Source organism: Trematomus bernacchii, unplaced genomic scaffold (assembly GCF_902827165.1).
Source record: "Trematomus bernacchii unplaced genomic scaffold, fTreBer1.1, whole genome shotgun sequence".
Taxonomy (NCBI): Eukaryota; Metazoa; Chordata; class Actinopteri; order Perciformes; family Nototheniidae; genus Trematomus; species Trematomus bernacchii.
In genome coordinates this window covers 652,840-669,817 of record NW_022987712.1, presented here as the reverse complement: position 1 = coordinate 669,817, position 16,978 = coordinate 652,840, and the positions used below count along the sequence as shown (strand labels likewise).

General features: G+C 40.9%; 1 long non-coding RNA gene across 1 annotated transcript; it reads right to left on the bottom strand.

Annotated features, from left to right (window-relative positions):
- Positions 1 to 15,367: 15,367 nt before the first annotated feature.
- Positions 15,368 to 16,294, bottom strand: LOC117491178. The gene is made up of 2 exons (XR_004556745.1): positions 16,120 to 16,294; positions 15,368 to 15,723 (listed from the first exon to the last, which is right to left on the bottom strand). It is a non-coding gene; the product is annotated as an uncharacterized LOC117491178 (long non-coding RNA).
- Positions 16,295 to 16,978: the final 684 nt, after the last annotated feature.

Below are 16,978 nucleotides of genomic sequence, written 5' to 3'. Positions count from 1 at the left end.
ATGAATAACCCGATCTCTCTGTGCTCATGTAAACACCATATCCCCAATATGATCATAACCAGGATAATACTCATACACGGCTTACTGATGTCCATGTAGAGACGCAGTCAGTGTGTTTTACTGGAGCCTCAGTTCGATAAGAGATTCTTTTCTGAGTTCTTTAACTTAGGTATACTCTCTCTCAAAATGGTAATGTGCATTATGTTTTAATTATACTTCTTATCATTCAGAAGCTTTTTGTGTGTGTTTATATTTTACTGAGTGCTTATAGGCTATTTCCATCCCAGTATTCAGTTAACTATTTATTTTCTGTGCACATTACATAGAATATTCTACCTACTGCTTGGGACTTTGAGTCTTCAAAATGTCCAATGTCACAGACTGCGACTTACTTTAGAGTCAGTTGTATTTACATTCAGTATGACTTGTTATGATTCAATGTGAAAGAGTATACTGCTCAATAAATAATTATCACTTCACCACCTCTCTTGACATCTAGGCCCTTGAGAGTGAGTCAGAGGCAGAATACAGGGACAGTGGAGAGAGGTCCATTGCTGAGGTGAGTGATGAAAGGGAAATGACAGTTGAGAGTAAATTGTGATGTGGACTCTCATCCCAGGATTTTAAGGAAATCAGTGGGGATATTGAACAGGAAACATTTCAGTCAAGGGGCATCATATGACCAATATAGACAGAAGAGCAACATTTATTTGAACATTTAAGTCAATGATACCATTCCTAGGTGAACTTAACATCCGTATGGAGTCAGATCAGTCTCAATATTAATAAATGCTCACAGAAGGATTCACAAATGTATTTTGCGATTTATATATAAATGACTCTCCACAACAATATCTCTCAATGCACTCACAAATATTTATTGTTGTATATAAATGTACAAAAAATGGGCATTTAAACTGCTTTTTATTAATTCAAAGACGGCTCTGAATTAATAATCAAATATGTTTCCTTTCTTTACTACTGGATGAAATTACAAAATGTACCCATCATTTTCCTCATGCTAGTATAGCCACATAAAAGTATCAAACCACCTGTTAAAATGCACCAGAATACAGGAAATCTATATATTTTTTCGCCCCCACACCCCCCGTTAAAGATGTCCCCCCCACATTCAGGATGCTTCCTACGCCCATGGATCTGAACATGTTGATATCTTGAGTTTGCTGCACAGGAAGACATTGATCTGATGGTTAGAGTTGAGGGGGTCCAGACACCAGTTTGGGGGACTGGGGCTGTGATGGAGAGAGGTGTTCTACCAATGGAAGGGTAGGGGGTTTGATCCCAGCCCCTGCAGTCAATATATCAATGTTTACTTCATTTCATTTCCATCTTTATTTCAAACAGATTAAAAAAACTAATAAAAAATAGCAAATGTGAAAAACAGAATAGCGTATTGTTAGAATACAGTATTTATCAATATTCATAATCATATTTATATATTCAACAAAAATGTTCATTTTCATAATAATAATAAATCCTATGTGTCCGAAGGGAGCAGGAGGAAGCAGATGCTTATTGATCCCCCTTACTTACTGCTGATCAATGATTATCCTTTCAATCATTTCTGCAAGTTATTCCTACTTACATATTTACATTTATACATTTACAATCATTTCTCCTCTTCAATCTCCTTTCTTCATTCTCATACTTTTCCAAAGAAGTGTTTCTGTGCATCCTTCAAAGTGAATGCTATGTGTGCTTTGTTTGAACTCCTGCTCCAAGCCGCTCCATGAAACCCCCCCCCACAGATTGTTCTGCTCTTCTCAGAGTTCTTCTGACCTTGACTTGTTTCAGATGTAGACCTCCTCTCAGATGATACCCCCCTCTCTGTCTATGAACAACGTCTGTAGTTTCCTAGCAAGTAGATGATGTCTTGCTCTGTACATGATGCAGTTTGAAATGTAACCAGATCAGTAAACTTCAGTGTGTGTGACTTCAAGAATAATGAATGAGTGTGTTCAAGATATCCAACATTATTGATTACTCTTAGAGCCCTTTTTTGTAATGTGCATAACGGCTGCAGGTTGGTTTTGTGTCTCCCCAGATCTCCACACAGTAACTCAGACATGTTTCTTGTATGTATTCATGTCTTTAACAGGGACAGTGCACATTCATTAACATTGTTCAAACCATGAACCACATCTTCTGTATTATTGATAACATTATCTTTGTCCACAAGAAACTCAGGGTAACCTGAACTCTTTGCTCCGTCTCTAACGATACTATTTAATACCTTCCATAAACCTTTCATATCATTCTGATTATTCTCTAGTATTTGATTATAGTATTCTTTCTTACATATTCTCATAATATGGGTTCATTTATTCTTATATCTGTTATATTTATTTTCTGCTTCTGAAGTTCTATATTTGATGAATTGTCTATGAAATGTTCTGCTTTCAATAAAGCTAAGTGGGGACTTTTGGCTTTTCTTATTATTCTAGCTGTGGCGATAGTTCTAGGTGTTTAGTTCAGATTTGGACTGCTTCAACAAGCACTACTGTACATGACAACATTATGTTTGTTCCTGATTCACCTTTAAGATGATTTGGCTGGCCCTTAAACTGCTATGGCTAATCTGAAAATGCACATGTTTCTTTTTGGGTCATGGGTTAACAAAACAAGAGAGTTAAACACATGTAGAAATGTAAGGAGGGAGAGTCCTGTTGTTCAGGGGAGATGGAGAGGTTGGCTTCGGTAGATCAACATGATTCCTCCTCTCCAAACTTTGCTAAAAACCTTTATCCATAAAAGCTGCTTAAGAAAACAATTATAAAGAAAATGTTCCAAACTCCTTAGAGGGAGATTTCTCCTTGTTTGCCTCTCCTCCTTGCTGCAGGCTAAGCACCGGATGTTGATGTGGTTTGACATGCAGCTCCGAGATAGAGATCAGCACCCCCGCCTTTACATACTCTCACTACTCTCTGGACCTGAGACAGTGACAGTACGTAATGGAGAGACAGAGCTTTACCTCTGAGAATGCTTCATCCCAGTCAATACAAGAGATCCTGATTGGAATCATTTTCACTATTTATTGATTTAGTTTTGATTACCCCAAAGTCGTTAAAGAATGGGGATTTGTGACTTTGACCTTTGCCCCATTTGACTTATTAGAAACTGGCAAAATGGCCTTATCAATCGGCCAACGCTGAGTTGTTTATTGATTTATCCATTTTCAGCAGAAAGGAGAGTTCAGTTGTGTTATTAGTTTCTTCCTATCAGGGAGCAGTTCAATAAGTAGAATCATGTTAGAAGCTTTTTAACTGCTAAAAGTCATTAGAATAGGTTTGCTCACTTTGGAGATTTTGACCAACTCCTTTTGTATCTGGTGTTTATCCAACTCCTGGTTGGTAGTAATGAATTTAAAACCAAGTAGATGTAACAATATGTTTAAGAAAATGTGTGATATTTACTATTGCAATGTTTCAGTCCCTTTATAGACGTTCTGTTGAGTGATGGTTAATAATAGACACTCATATCAGAGAGAAGAGTTAACTGATCATTTGCTGCCAGCATCTAGGAGGGGTCTCTCACTGAGACTCTGCAGTAATGAGAGGGAACCACCTCGCTGGTATGTGACAGAACATTTAGAACATTATTTTGACATTAGTCCTAGGGAGCTTGGGGAAGGGTCTCCCTCTCCTCCTCCGGCTAAGAAGTCTAGGACTTCTGTGTCTCCAAACTGATCTTTTGCAGCAGCTGACCAGACGGGCCACAGATGAGAGAGGGCTCCAGAACTGCTGTGGACCTGACCTGCTGACATTGTGCCTTTAAGAGTACAGAGAGTATCTTCATTAATTTTAAACATCATTTTACGTATACATTTAAAGAAATGTAGGAGGTTTCCTCGTGAGTGTTGTGCAAACACTGACACCTCTTCCTAAGATCTGTATCAACCCTCAGCAACAGCGTCTCATTGGTGGACCGAAAACATGACATTTTTATCTCATCGTCAGTGGAAACTTTGAAGGGTTAGAGTTATCAAGTCATCTCTGGGTTTGGACTGACCTCAAAGCCACATTCTTCGTGTCTGGACTTCTGATCTGAACATGTTGATATCTTGAGTTTGCTGCAAGTGAATTGAAGAACTAAGCTAAGGAAATCTCTCTAACAAAAACATGTTTGTAAATGTTCATGATGTAATACAAATGTTTGAATAAATGACCCTTTTTACTGTGATATGTAACCACTTAAAGGTCATTACTGGTCTGCTCTGAATATACTGTTAACACTGAATGAATGTAGCAAATATAAATAAGGTTTGATATTGTCAAAAAAAATATAGAAGCAATCTCATGGAGTTTTCAGTTTGAGAGATGTAATTGCTGTTTTCTATTTTCTTGGCAACTGAGGAAAGTTCATTTTTTGAGCAACAGGATACGCGTTTGAAAGTTTATTTGTAGACCCTTGTTTTCTGAAGGTACTCTATTGAAGGTCAACAATGATTTGTAATGCTAAGAAATAGGAAACATGTGCTATCTCAACATCCTCACACACATGAAGGTTATTTTCCAAGGTTAGCTTTGTAATAAATTACAATATAATTTTCCACAAATCTTGAACCATGTCACCTCAGTGTATTCATGCCAGTGATACAGAAGCACAAGACACACAACTCAAATGCACTATTTGAGTACATTTTCAATACTTTCCATTTCAAGCTACTTTAAATACTACTACTCCTCTACATGTTGTGATATAACATATCATGTTCTGAGGTTTGGCCATTCTGCATAATGAGGATGATCTTACATGCCCATATAAACAAATGTAAGGTGACAGTAATCGTAAAGAAAAGAAATAAAATACAATGGCAAGGCAAGTTTATTTATACAGCACCTTTCAACAGCAGGCAATTCAAAGGGCTAACATGGAAAACATTAAGAGCATTAACAAAATAAGAAAAAACATTACATGCATTTAAATCAGTCATTATAAGCAAAGAGAAATAAACATAAAACAAGCTGATAAATAATAGCAAAGGTATAAAATACATGTATTTCCTGTCCAGACTCTGTAGAAAAACACCCATATTGAACATTTCTCTGATATTGCATAAAGATGACATTACATTACATTTCACTTGCAGACACTTTGATCCAAAGTGATTTACAATAAGTGTTTTCAACCGTGAAGAATCCAATTAAAAAAGTGATTATCTTGAAAGTACTTTAGCTTTAAATAAGCCAAAGTATTGTACGTGCTACTGCATTGGCTGAGAAACTCCCTCTGGAGGGAACACAGGGATTTCAGCTTTTGCAGACCATATGCATGCACTAAAACCTATATAACACACTACAGCAGGGGTGTCCAAACTTCTTTCACCGAGGGCCACATACAGAAAAATATAAGAATGGCTGGAGCACTCACTAGAGGTATTCTGCCTCATAAGTTAAAGGTCCCATGTCATGCTTTCCCGGTTATGACCCGTCCCCTTGTGTGTTCTGTAGCTTCTGCATGTAAACGGTCTGCAGAGTCACAAACCCTCAAAGTACACCCTGTAGCGAGTAAAACTCTAACACAGAAAAGACCTATCTATGCTGCCCCAGAACGCCTCGTTGGAGATTTTTTATTTTTCCATTGTGTTCTTCCTGAGTACAGTGACGTAACGATACCCAGGTCCCAATGGACCAATCCGTGGAGCTCCTCACACACACACACTCACTCAGCCTTATCTTTTCTCAGCCTGGCTGTGACTTTGTGTGTGTGCTCAGGCTGAGTTCAGGCTGAGCTCCACGGTGTCTCGCTGTCTCGCAGACCCCACGCAGCAACCAGGAAACGACACCAGTAATCCAGCTCACACTGTCCGCTCCTCGACTTTCAAAGGGCGGAGCAGCGAGCCCCGCAACGTCCCGCCAACACGGCACCCAGACCCCACGCAGCATTCTCATCTGTTTGTCATTACTGGTGTCATTTTCTGGTTGCTAACAAACGCCATTGTAACACATAATCACTGATGTTCAGCTGTAACGGTGGTGGACTCATCAGAACAGAGTGGGCGAGCTGACCAATCAGAGCACAGTGGGCTCATAGGGAGGGGGGGGGCAGGAGCTCCAACAAGGCGTGTAGGATAGGGATGTTAAGATTCACCGATTCGCATCGGTGCACCGGCATAAACGTTCAAGATGCGAGTGCACCGGTTGAAAGAGTGCACCGGTTGAAAGAGTGCACCGGTTGAAAGAGTGCACATCGGCTACAGTTTGGGTTGAACTCGCGATGCATCGATTGTAGCGTCTTTGCATCGGTAAAAAAACGATTCATTCATATAATATCCCCTCATCTTGTCAGCACTCAGCAGAGACCATCTTTGATCTTTGCTTCGCACTACGGAGGCAGAGAGTCTCAGTTATCAACACACATGGAAGTCGAGGAGAAAGAGAAACACAGCGCACTGAAAAATACCTACAAATCAAACATTTGGCAACATGGGGTCTGCGGCTGAAAAGAGAAACCTGAAAGTTAGACATATGAGTGAAATCACTCAGTGAGGTGTTCTGTCAGTGAGAGTGGTGTTTAGTTTACAACAGCCTGTGACTGCCAATAATAGTTTAAATGCCTGCCTTACAATTGTAAGCAGTTATGAAATACCTGTTTGTGAAAAGTTATTTTCTTTATTGTTCCTATAGAAACCACTGCTTTCTGCTCACTGGTGAGTTAGCCTATGAATGAGTGTGAAGCACATCAGGCTGGCAGCTGTATGTGCATTGCACTATGGTAGTTGTTATTTGCACATTGTTAATCCTGGGCATCCTTAAATTGTTTAACTGTGAGGTGTTATACAATTGAACTGTACTCTGGAGACAGAGAACACTACTACACTTGTGAAAAGGCCAGTTTGTGAAAGGTCCAAGTGTTTGGTTTTTTTAAGGTAAAAAAGAAACAGCATGATGGGATGTGCAGGACTAGTAGAGAGAAGCAAATATGTGAAGCACTTTTTTGCCTGGTGTTTCAAATGTATCGTTAATGTATCGTATCGTTGGTAGCGTATCGAGATGCGCATCGTATCGGCCTCAGTGATGGAGATGCACATCCCTAGTGTAGGACAGAGAGTGAATACTCATAGAGAGATGCTGTATGAGAAACCAATGTGAGTTTGGAACATTGAACAATGTAAATCTATTCGAGTAGACCTCAACAATGGAATTATGATCAGTAGAAATGGCCATGTCATGGGACCTTTAAGTTATAAGTTGGAAAAGTCAATCCAATGTAGGTAAATTATTCTTGATACTTGAAAATGCTGTAAGAAACAAACCGCTCACAGCTCTCCAGAGGGTTTCATTTGTTGTTTTGGCAGCTAATCATATAATTTTGGCATTACGATCAGAAATGATTGTATTTATAGGAAAACCTGCCTTTCATGAAGCAGGCAGTAGCCTTTAAACCAACAGTGAAACACATGAGCACATACTACAGTTTAAAAAACAGAAATACAATCTGATCCTTTTCCAACAAACACTATATGCTCTTTTGTAGTTCATACAGTACATGGATTAAGAGCACCCAAAGCCTATGCTTCGTAATATATAGTGTGTTGATGTATTGTCTCCCTGTATCCCTGCTGGTAATCCCAATGGTTTCACCAAGTCCTGAACTGTAGGCCTGTCCCAGTGTCTGGAAGCTACTGTGAACCAGTGAAGGGAGCATTGTGGGAACACTTAAGGATGCTCAGGACCAGTTGGACTTTTGCTCCAATCAAAGACGTTTAATGAAGCAAAAACAAAACAGCAAAATGTGTGCAGACCCTCCAGTACGTAAGGAGTACCTTTTACGAGATGATGAGGTATATATATGTTTTTAAAGGTCACCTATCATGCAAAATGCACTTCTTGATGTGTTTTATACATAGATATGTGTCCCCGGTGTGAAAGGAGACTTTGTTTCCTCGTGAGTGTTGTGCAAACACTGACACCTCTTCCTAAGATCTGTATCAACCCTCAGCAACAGCGTCTCATTGGTGGACCGAAAACATGACATCTTTATCTCAACTTCAGTGGAAACTTTGAAGGGTTTGAGTTATCAGGTCATCTTTGGGTTTGGACTTACCTCAAAGCCACGCTCTTCTTGGTTAGACTTCTGCGGTGGGGAAACTCTGGGTGACGGCCTGGAGGGAGGCTGGACCCCTCTGAATACACAACGTATGTACGAGCAGCAACGCATGCTTTTTAACAATCTGAAACTTCAATAAAATATAAAATAGTGCATGAACGACGTCCCTTTCTACTAGTGTCACCAAAACATGAAGCACGCTGAGGAAAAACTGTGTTAGTGTTCTGCATTGCTGTGTCAAATGTTCCTCTAATCATTTAAATCATAAATATAGATTATGTCTCAGACTGATTGCCTTTTACTCGGTTACATTGTAGTTTTAGTCACACCAAAACATGAACTACAACATCGAATTTAACTTCGATACAACCAAAATTAATATCTACACTGTAAAAACTGTTGCTTTGGTAAAACTTAAAAAATATGTGTCAAGTAATTCCAAGCAATTTTAAGAGTTTAGTCAACTTTTGCAATTTTTGAGTTGGAGAAATTTACTTTTTTTAGTTTTCCTCTACTCAAGAATGTGTTACTTTGCTAAAACTTAAAAAATATGTGTCAAGTGGTTCCAAGCAATTATAGGAGTTGGGTAAACTCACTAATGTGATTTTCTCTGCATATGAAAAGATGAGATGAGCCTACAATTAAAAGCCCAGATATTAAGTGTAACCAATGCAAATAACAATCTGCTAAGAACCACACGAGAATAAAGTAAATTATAAAACACAATTGAGTTGCCGGAACCTATATACGACAAACTCTTCCTGATTTTCATCCAACCCTTTAAATATTTGATAGCATTGAAACATTGCAGATTAAACAAATACATTTAAAAAGGGAACGTTATGGACATGTTAATACATTTTATTAAAATTTGATTATTTCATATTTGATTAAACAGTTGTCATAAAAGAGTAACAAGTTTGTTTAAAAGCACAACACATTAACATACATGGAGACACATGGTTATTACTTGATGGTTATAACTGCATCTGGCTCTTGGGCAATGTATCACTCGCTGTGCATCACGAGCCTGTTGCACTTCGACCTCTGCTGTTCCCTGTAAATACAAATGAAACACTAAATTGAGTACAAATCAGGACACACCATGTGTTTTCCTCAACACAAAAATGAAATCCGTCTTGAAAACATAACGAGCCAGTTTACATTAGCTGTTAACAGACGGTAACAGAGGTGCTATTCACATGCATTACAAGGGGTTTAAGCCATCAAAAAAAGGCTGGTTTGCAAGAAAATGAACCAAATAGTCATGATATTGATATAGTTCATAAAATGTCCAACTACTTCTTTTTAACCCCACCTCATGCTCAGAGATTTATATAAAGTGGCACATGGGTCCTAGAATAAAAAGAACAGACGATTATTTCAACTTTTATCTTGATAAGTGAGAGCGCAGGCCAGTCTACATGAATGCAGGGCAAGGCACGTTTCTGTCCAAAGGTTCCATGATGGAGTCGATAATGTTTTATCACTTTGAGTGGTGACATGCTGCATAGTTAACATCTCCATCCCATCTGTGATTCAAAAAATAGAAATGGGTACGTTTACCTGATGCTCATTATATTAGTATGTAAACATAACACGTCTTGAATTAACCTCTGAAACAACAACTAGTCTGACACACTCAAGGGCTTACCTAATGTGAACCTGAAGTCCATAGCAGGAGGCTAAATGTCTTCAACAGGAGGTGTGACTGTTTTCTGGAGAGGCAAATGAAAGAACAAAATGGTTACATGATGACAATGTAACAATCATTTCAGTAGAATTCATTAAAACATTTAATTCAATTAATGGAATCAAACATTAAAACACAAGTATCATTTAAAACGGTATTGTATTTATATACATTTATAAGGATGGCATTGTTAGATACCAGTACAATTCCATGATTCTCTACACAGCAGATCCTAATTACTTCAATATACACTCCTTTATCTCGTTTGCATACTGTCTAATATCTACTTTATGTTGTAGTAAAACATCTCCTTAATAAAACTGTATTTATTGATATTTCTCGCTAAAGAGTGCATCTTACTGGACTACATTGAACACATCTTGCTGACGTTATACATGCATCCTCGCCCAATACACACTTTTACTGAATTGCGCCTGAATGCACCTTAGCTGAAGTCACCTCCGTCACTTTCTACTGAGAGCTAACGTTAACTCTCCTGCAGATTCCAACATGGATGTGCATCTATAGCGTTGCATAAGCATGAAAAATATAGTTTGCACTTAATTTTGTATAATAACAACTCGATGCTGTAATTGCAGACTATGAGTTTAAATTGGGTACACTAAGATTGTAGTGTAGTGCCGAGAGATAGGAGTCGGAGGCGGTGCATCGAAGGTGCAAATGGGAACTTTAATGAGCAGCAGAAACGGACATGTTGTCGGGTCGCAGCCCAGGAAGAGAAGAGAAAGAAGAGAAAGGAGGGCACACAGTAGGTACACAGGAGGTACAGTCAACATGTGTGTCCGTGCGGAACAATACCCCCAACCTGTAGTTCCATGAGTGAATTATGATAAACAGTGATCACTACACAAGCCCCCCCAGAATTCAACCATGGACACAATCCTCGCGTCCGGGAGGAAGCACCACAGGGGCCGAGGAGGGTGGGGTCGCAGGCGAGGGCCGGGGCATGGAACGGGCCGTCGGAAGAGGGCCGCAGGAGAGGGTAGGAGCCCTAATGAGGGCGAGGGCATCCCCACCGGAGGTGGGGGGCGGGCCGGAACGGGCCGCCGTCAGGGGGCCGTAGAAAGCAGGGTCGCTGTGATGCGACGTGGGGACGGGCGTGAATATCCCGGTGGTCCTCAGCCGGGAGGAGCGCTGCCCGGCCGCAGGCAAAGGCACAGCGGCGGCGGGCATGACGTCCTCGGGAGGAAGGAGCCGTGTCCCCGGGGGGCAGGAGCAGCATCCCCGGGAGGAAGGAGCCGTGGACAGGGGAGAGGTCAGACGGGGCGCCGTCCGAAGCCGCCGTCGAGGCGAACCGTGAGCCGCGGTCAGAGGAGAGGCCAGGCAGGGTCCGGGAGTGCGCCACCCACGGGCCGATGAAGGCGTGGGCAACTCCGAAGCTGCTGCCGAGGCGAAGGAAGAGGCCAGACAGGGTCCCGAAGCGCGCCACCCACGGGCCGATGAAGGCATGGGCGACGTCCGAAACCGTAGAGTCGAGGCGAGACGGGGTCCAGAAGCGCGCAACCCACGGGCCGAAGAAGGCATGGGCGACGTCCGAAGCCGCCGTCGAGGTGGCGAAAAAGCGAGAGGGTCCACACGAGGCCGACCAGACATGGTCGAACCTCCTCTCAGGCACCAGAAAAAGCTCAAAAGGGTCGTCCTGTCCACGATTAAAAACAGGTGGGCGAAATTGCGAGAGGATCCACACAAGGCCGACCAGACTTGATTGAACCTCCTCTCCGGCACCACAAAAAAAAAGGGGCTAACAGTCGGATGTTGATAGCCAATGGATGTCATTAGCCGCTAGCTGCTAGCCGCTAGCTGTCGTGGCTAGCCGTTCTCGACGGCCGTTAGTCGCTGTCGTCGTCGTCGTCGGCCCCGGAGCCTCTGCTAGGCGGCGTGCCCCCACCAGGGAAGGTGCTGCAGCGTGTAGTGGCAAGCACCTCAGGGGTAAATCGCCGGGCGGCCAGGAAGAACCGGCTAGCTTCTTCGGCCAAAGCGCGGGGCTGAACACTAGCCGTGTTAGCTAGCGCAGCCTGGACATGCAGCCGCATGCCCCGAAGAAACAGCTCCACGAGGTAGAAGTTGGGTTCTTCCACACCCAGCAGATCGTGCATCGTCTCCTCGTAGTCGGAAGGCTTGCTGTCTTCCAGTGCCGAGACGATGCGGGAATGGTGGGCGACGTCCTCAGCCATTCCGTGGGGCGCACCGAGCCTCAGTCCGTGTGCGGTATTCTCGTTTGAGGGCGTGGCATGACCGTGGCGTTGACAAAAGCATTTTTATTACGTTTTCCAAAACGTATTTTTAAAGATAGTTCAGAAAATGTGATATTAATTTACAAATTAATGAGTTCTTAAAACATGTTCTCATTGTTGCTTAAGTGTTACTTATTTAAACGCACATTGAAAAAAACCTAATTTAGGGCAAGTAAATTACATAAAAAAATTGAGTTTTGTTGACTTCACCATCGGAACTGTTTTTACAGTGTAGGTCGTCTCTGATACCGAGCTCCGATGCTGATAAGGCTCCGGAAAACGGCCGTCCTACCTTTAGAACTAAACCCCCCAGAATCTACACGCAAGATCACCGTAATCTGCTTAGGGGGGCACTAACAGCGTGGCCTCTAACACCAGCTGCCCGTCGTATCACTTATTTCAGGCACTAAAGTGTCGGATGTCCGACAGCCAGGATAGCAAAACGGAGTGTGTAGTGCAGTAGGTGTTGGTGAGCTGGTAGAACCCCAGAGCAGTATCTAAACTGCCCCTGGAGGAGAAACCCCGTGTCGTTGAGAGACCCCTTGGTAATTAGGGCAGCTTCAGGACCCACAATCCCTAACCCCCTCTTTTCATCCCCAGTTATGCCAATTAAAACAATGCAAATGTAAAATCAAACATAGCCAGAGTCAAACACTGATATCACAGCAGTGATATTACCACATCAGCAGAGCACGTCATATTTCAGCATCAATCAAAACCACATCAACCACAGTAACCAATATGAAACTACAGCTTATCCTTAGCAGGTTTTCTATTCCCCTCAAACAATTTCAAGTCCAAATGATCAACTAATGTCAGCCTTTTCCAAGGAAGGGTGTTCTTACCTCACCCTAAGACCAAGCAGAGACCTTCAGAGACCACCACAGAGACCATTGGGTCGAAAATAACAAAATGAAGATACAAAATGGTTTTACAAGGACACAAGGTCAAAGTACAAAAGCAATAGGTTCCCAAGTGAACCCCCTAGAGCCGTCTAAAAGAGCCCAGGGCCCAAAATAAAGCCTCAAAAAAGTCCCCAAACTCTAAAGATCTCTCGTTTCCCTCATCTTTTATAGTCTCTCCCCTCCTCCCTCTCTGCATCAGGTGCTTTCCCCTTTTCTATCTTTGAGGGAGAAGGAGGTCACACAGGTTCAACTCTTACTTAATGAATCAATTAAACATGTCAAGTGAAAATTAAACAAATGAAGACTATAGTAATGATATGCAATAACAAAAAAGGGAATATGAACGTTTTTATGAAAGCAAAACACATTTTCAATGTCATGTTTAGAATTGAGTTTTTCTCTTAACTTCAAAATGTAACAAATATGCAAACTTTATACTTTCATTTATTAACAGAAACAAACTTAACACAACTGTCACTATTGTCTCTGGATGTTGGACCTAAAATCATCAAGTCTGTACACAGTTCACTCTCATCCTGTGTGTTGTCCTTAATCGTTGTAACCGTTGTCAAGGTGTCAAGGTGTCAAGGATTCAAGGTGTCAAGGATTCAAGGTGTCAAAAATCACAACGCCTTCTGCTTTGCTTGCACCTTCTAAAATGCATAATGTGCATAGGTCAAGAGTTCAGGATGTTCTGTCTGGTTTCACATGTCGGATAATAAGACCTTATTGAGACAAACATCCTTTCCATCAAACCAAATTATAATCATTTGTTATCAATGGTAAGCTGAACAGAGGTAGGTGAGGTAAAAGTGAGGTCTGTCACGGCCACTTGAACAGCAGGTCTGTCAACAACAGGCTGAAGACACAAACATGGACATAACAATACCATATAGGAGATGACATTCCCACCTCAGACAACAACTAAAGAAATAAAGATAGTCAGTCGGATCACTTCAACATTTCACAAACAGAAATAGGTTGACGACCAAAAACCACCAAAAACACAACATGGCATATTTATAGTTCCTTTAATCCGACTCTTCCTTAGAGCTCATTATTTCCCATCATGGCGTGTTCAGCCTTTCAGTTTTGGTGGCAATCATCTTTTCCAAAAGAAACAGTATTTTGAATCTACTCTTCAAACACCTTAAATTAAGATTACTCCTTGGTTGAGTTTAAAAAACATGTCTTTTATCCAGAAGAATAGTTGTATTTATTAACTGTGTGCGGTCTTCATCTAAAAGCCCAAATAACATATTAAAGTGTATAAATGTAAATTCAATATTGAGTGTCTTCGGCCCATTTTGAATCTTAGACGACAGACTTGCCACATGTGGACAATAACTACATAAATGCATCTGGTCTTCCTCTTCCTCTTCCTCATCACAGAATCGACATCATGGTGATGGTTCAATATTAAAGAGTTGTTTTTTGTGGCGGTAATCTTGTCAAAAAGCTTCAGTTGGAAAATTCTTGAATACGAATAAATTGTTGTTTTGTATATAGTTCTAAAAAATGGTTTCCATGGTATCAAAATATTAAAACCATCTTCCCAGAAAGAGCAGAGCGTACGAGGAAAAGCAGAAAGTGTATTATATATGTATTGCCTTTTAATCTTGTCAGGCTTATTATTCCAAATACATTTAAACATTTGTTCAAAGCTTTTAAAAAAAGACGCCTCTGGGGAGGGAAGTGCAATGAAGAGATCAACAAAGTGAATCAAAGAGCTTTACTTCATGTGATCTCTCCCTGTAATGACAGAGTCTTCTCTTTCCAAGGTTTTAGTCTTTTCTCAGTTTTCTGCATTTCTCCCTCATAATGTTCCGTAACTAGATCTTTGAGATGATCTTGAACCATTACACCATGAGACTGGAGCTGAGCATTGTGTCTGAAATCTGTACCTCTCAATGTTCCTATTCTCATAATACAGCATTTATAAAAGTTAGGCCTTAGCCCAGCTCATTCTGAACAGTGATTTAAATCACCTATGAGGGCATCTAATGAAGTTTCTTCAGGCTGCAGAAAGAAAGCTGCATCATCTGCAGATAATGTTACTTTAGTTTCAATACCATTTGATCTGAAAGCTGTTATGAATTGTTTCTACTTCTGAGAGCAAGAGTTTCAAAGCATAATAGAAACAGATCTGGAGACAGTGAGCCCTTGACGTACGCCTCTGGACAGGCTGAAGCTTTTTGATACATATCCATCATGAACTATTTGACTGGTAGGTTGGTTATATAAAACCTTCACCCACTGTATCATTGTTTCCCCAAAGTGAAAGAGTTGAAGGGGTTTTGAATGAAACCCCATCTTACTGTATCAAAGGCTTTTTCAAAGTCAGCAATAAATAAAAGCCCTGCTTTTTCATCCTCTTCATGATTTTCTATCGCATCGAGAAGATGGTGAATATTATCTCCAATAAAACGCCCTTTTATAAAAACCTGTTTGATCATGTTTTATTATATTCACAATAACTATCTTGATTCTCCGTGCAATACATTTGGACAGAATGCGGGTATCACAGCAAAGTAGAGTCAGTGGTCTCCAAAGCTTCATACAAACAGGACTCTTGTAATGCCCCTCTGGGTCTTGCTTCAGCTCCAATGTGATGATGCCCTCTTTCTGTGTGTCAAGTTCTTCCGGGTTTTGGCCTGTATTCAGTGTTTTGCCCAAACTTGAGAGGCTGGAGGGCAACAGAGGACGCTTGGACAACTCAGATTCTTTCTTTTTGTCTTTATTTTCTGTTCAGCAGTTATTTACAAGACACTTTTCATCGGATTCTCATCAGGTTGAAAACCTTCAAACACAGAGGACAAACAAATGTTAGCACACATGCAAACCAAATCACAAACATGTTGTATGCCTCATTGCATTATTTCTAATAATAATAATAATAATAATTCAGTCACATTCCATTTTCAGGGTATTATAATTCAAATGATAAATTGTGAGTTATTCTACAAAACATCATTAACTTGAATGAATTAATAAGAAAGTCTCTTTCTCTACTTGAAACCAAGCAACCCAGAAAACCTCAGTGAACACCATCTGCGCTGTCTAAAAATATACACTAAACAAAACGGAGCGCACACAAACCACGCTGCGTAAAAGCCGTCGATTGCGCAACAGCACTCTCACACAATAAGGCAACAGATCAAGAACGCAAAACGCAATAAACAACGGAGAAACATACCGACGGCGTCTCTGGAGCCTCACACACACTGTCGCCAACTTCTCCCTCTGTGGCTTTAGGAACAAAAGACCGGCCATCATAATTCCTGCCCCTTTTGTTGCCGTGTTACCGGAAGCGGCATTCATATTTTGTAATAACAGCTCGCTTCTCATTAAGAAAAGTAGACTACGCTATTCAAAATAAAACGAATACCCCCCTGGTATTGAACAATACTATCACAATCATTCATCCACAGAAAACACACTGGACGCTGCACTCAGAAACCAGAGGAGACTGTGAGGTCCACCGTACGGACCACTTTTGGACAAAATGTCCTCTCCATTAAAGGCAGCACATTGTGGAACAGCCTCCCAACTGAGTTACGGGATTGTCCCACTCTCAATATTTTCAAAGGTCAACTAAAAGAATGGTTAAGAAACAAACAGACGTGCAATCACCGCTAAATGCACTTTAATACAGGGGTATCTCCTCCTGCACTTTATATATCGTAGCTGCTACATTGCACTGCCTTGTGGTAAATGCTTGTATGCTGCTCATGCTCTTTCTGCATATCATGTATTTCTGTTTGCCATGTAGGCCTATATAAATGTTATGTTCATAAATGTTGTATGTGACGGGACTACGGATGGAAATTAGCTCAAAGCTAAAATCCGGCTCATTTGCATTTAAAAGCATTATTTTATTTAAAATGTTCATTAATGTGTAGCCTACTGTCCCGGTTCAAATAAACGATTAAATAAATAAAAAATAAATAACCTAAACGAAAATATGTATTTTGTTGAAGGGGGTAAATTGAGCCAGTGGGTAAATTGAACCACCCCCTGTAACCAGGCAACGCCTTATAGTTGTAATCACGTGA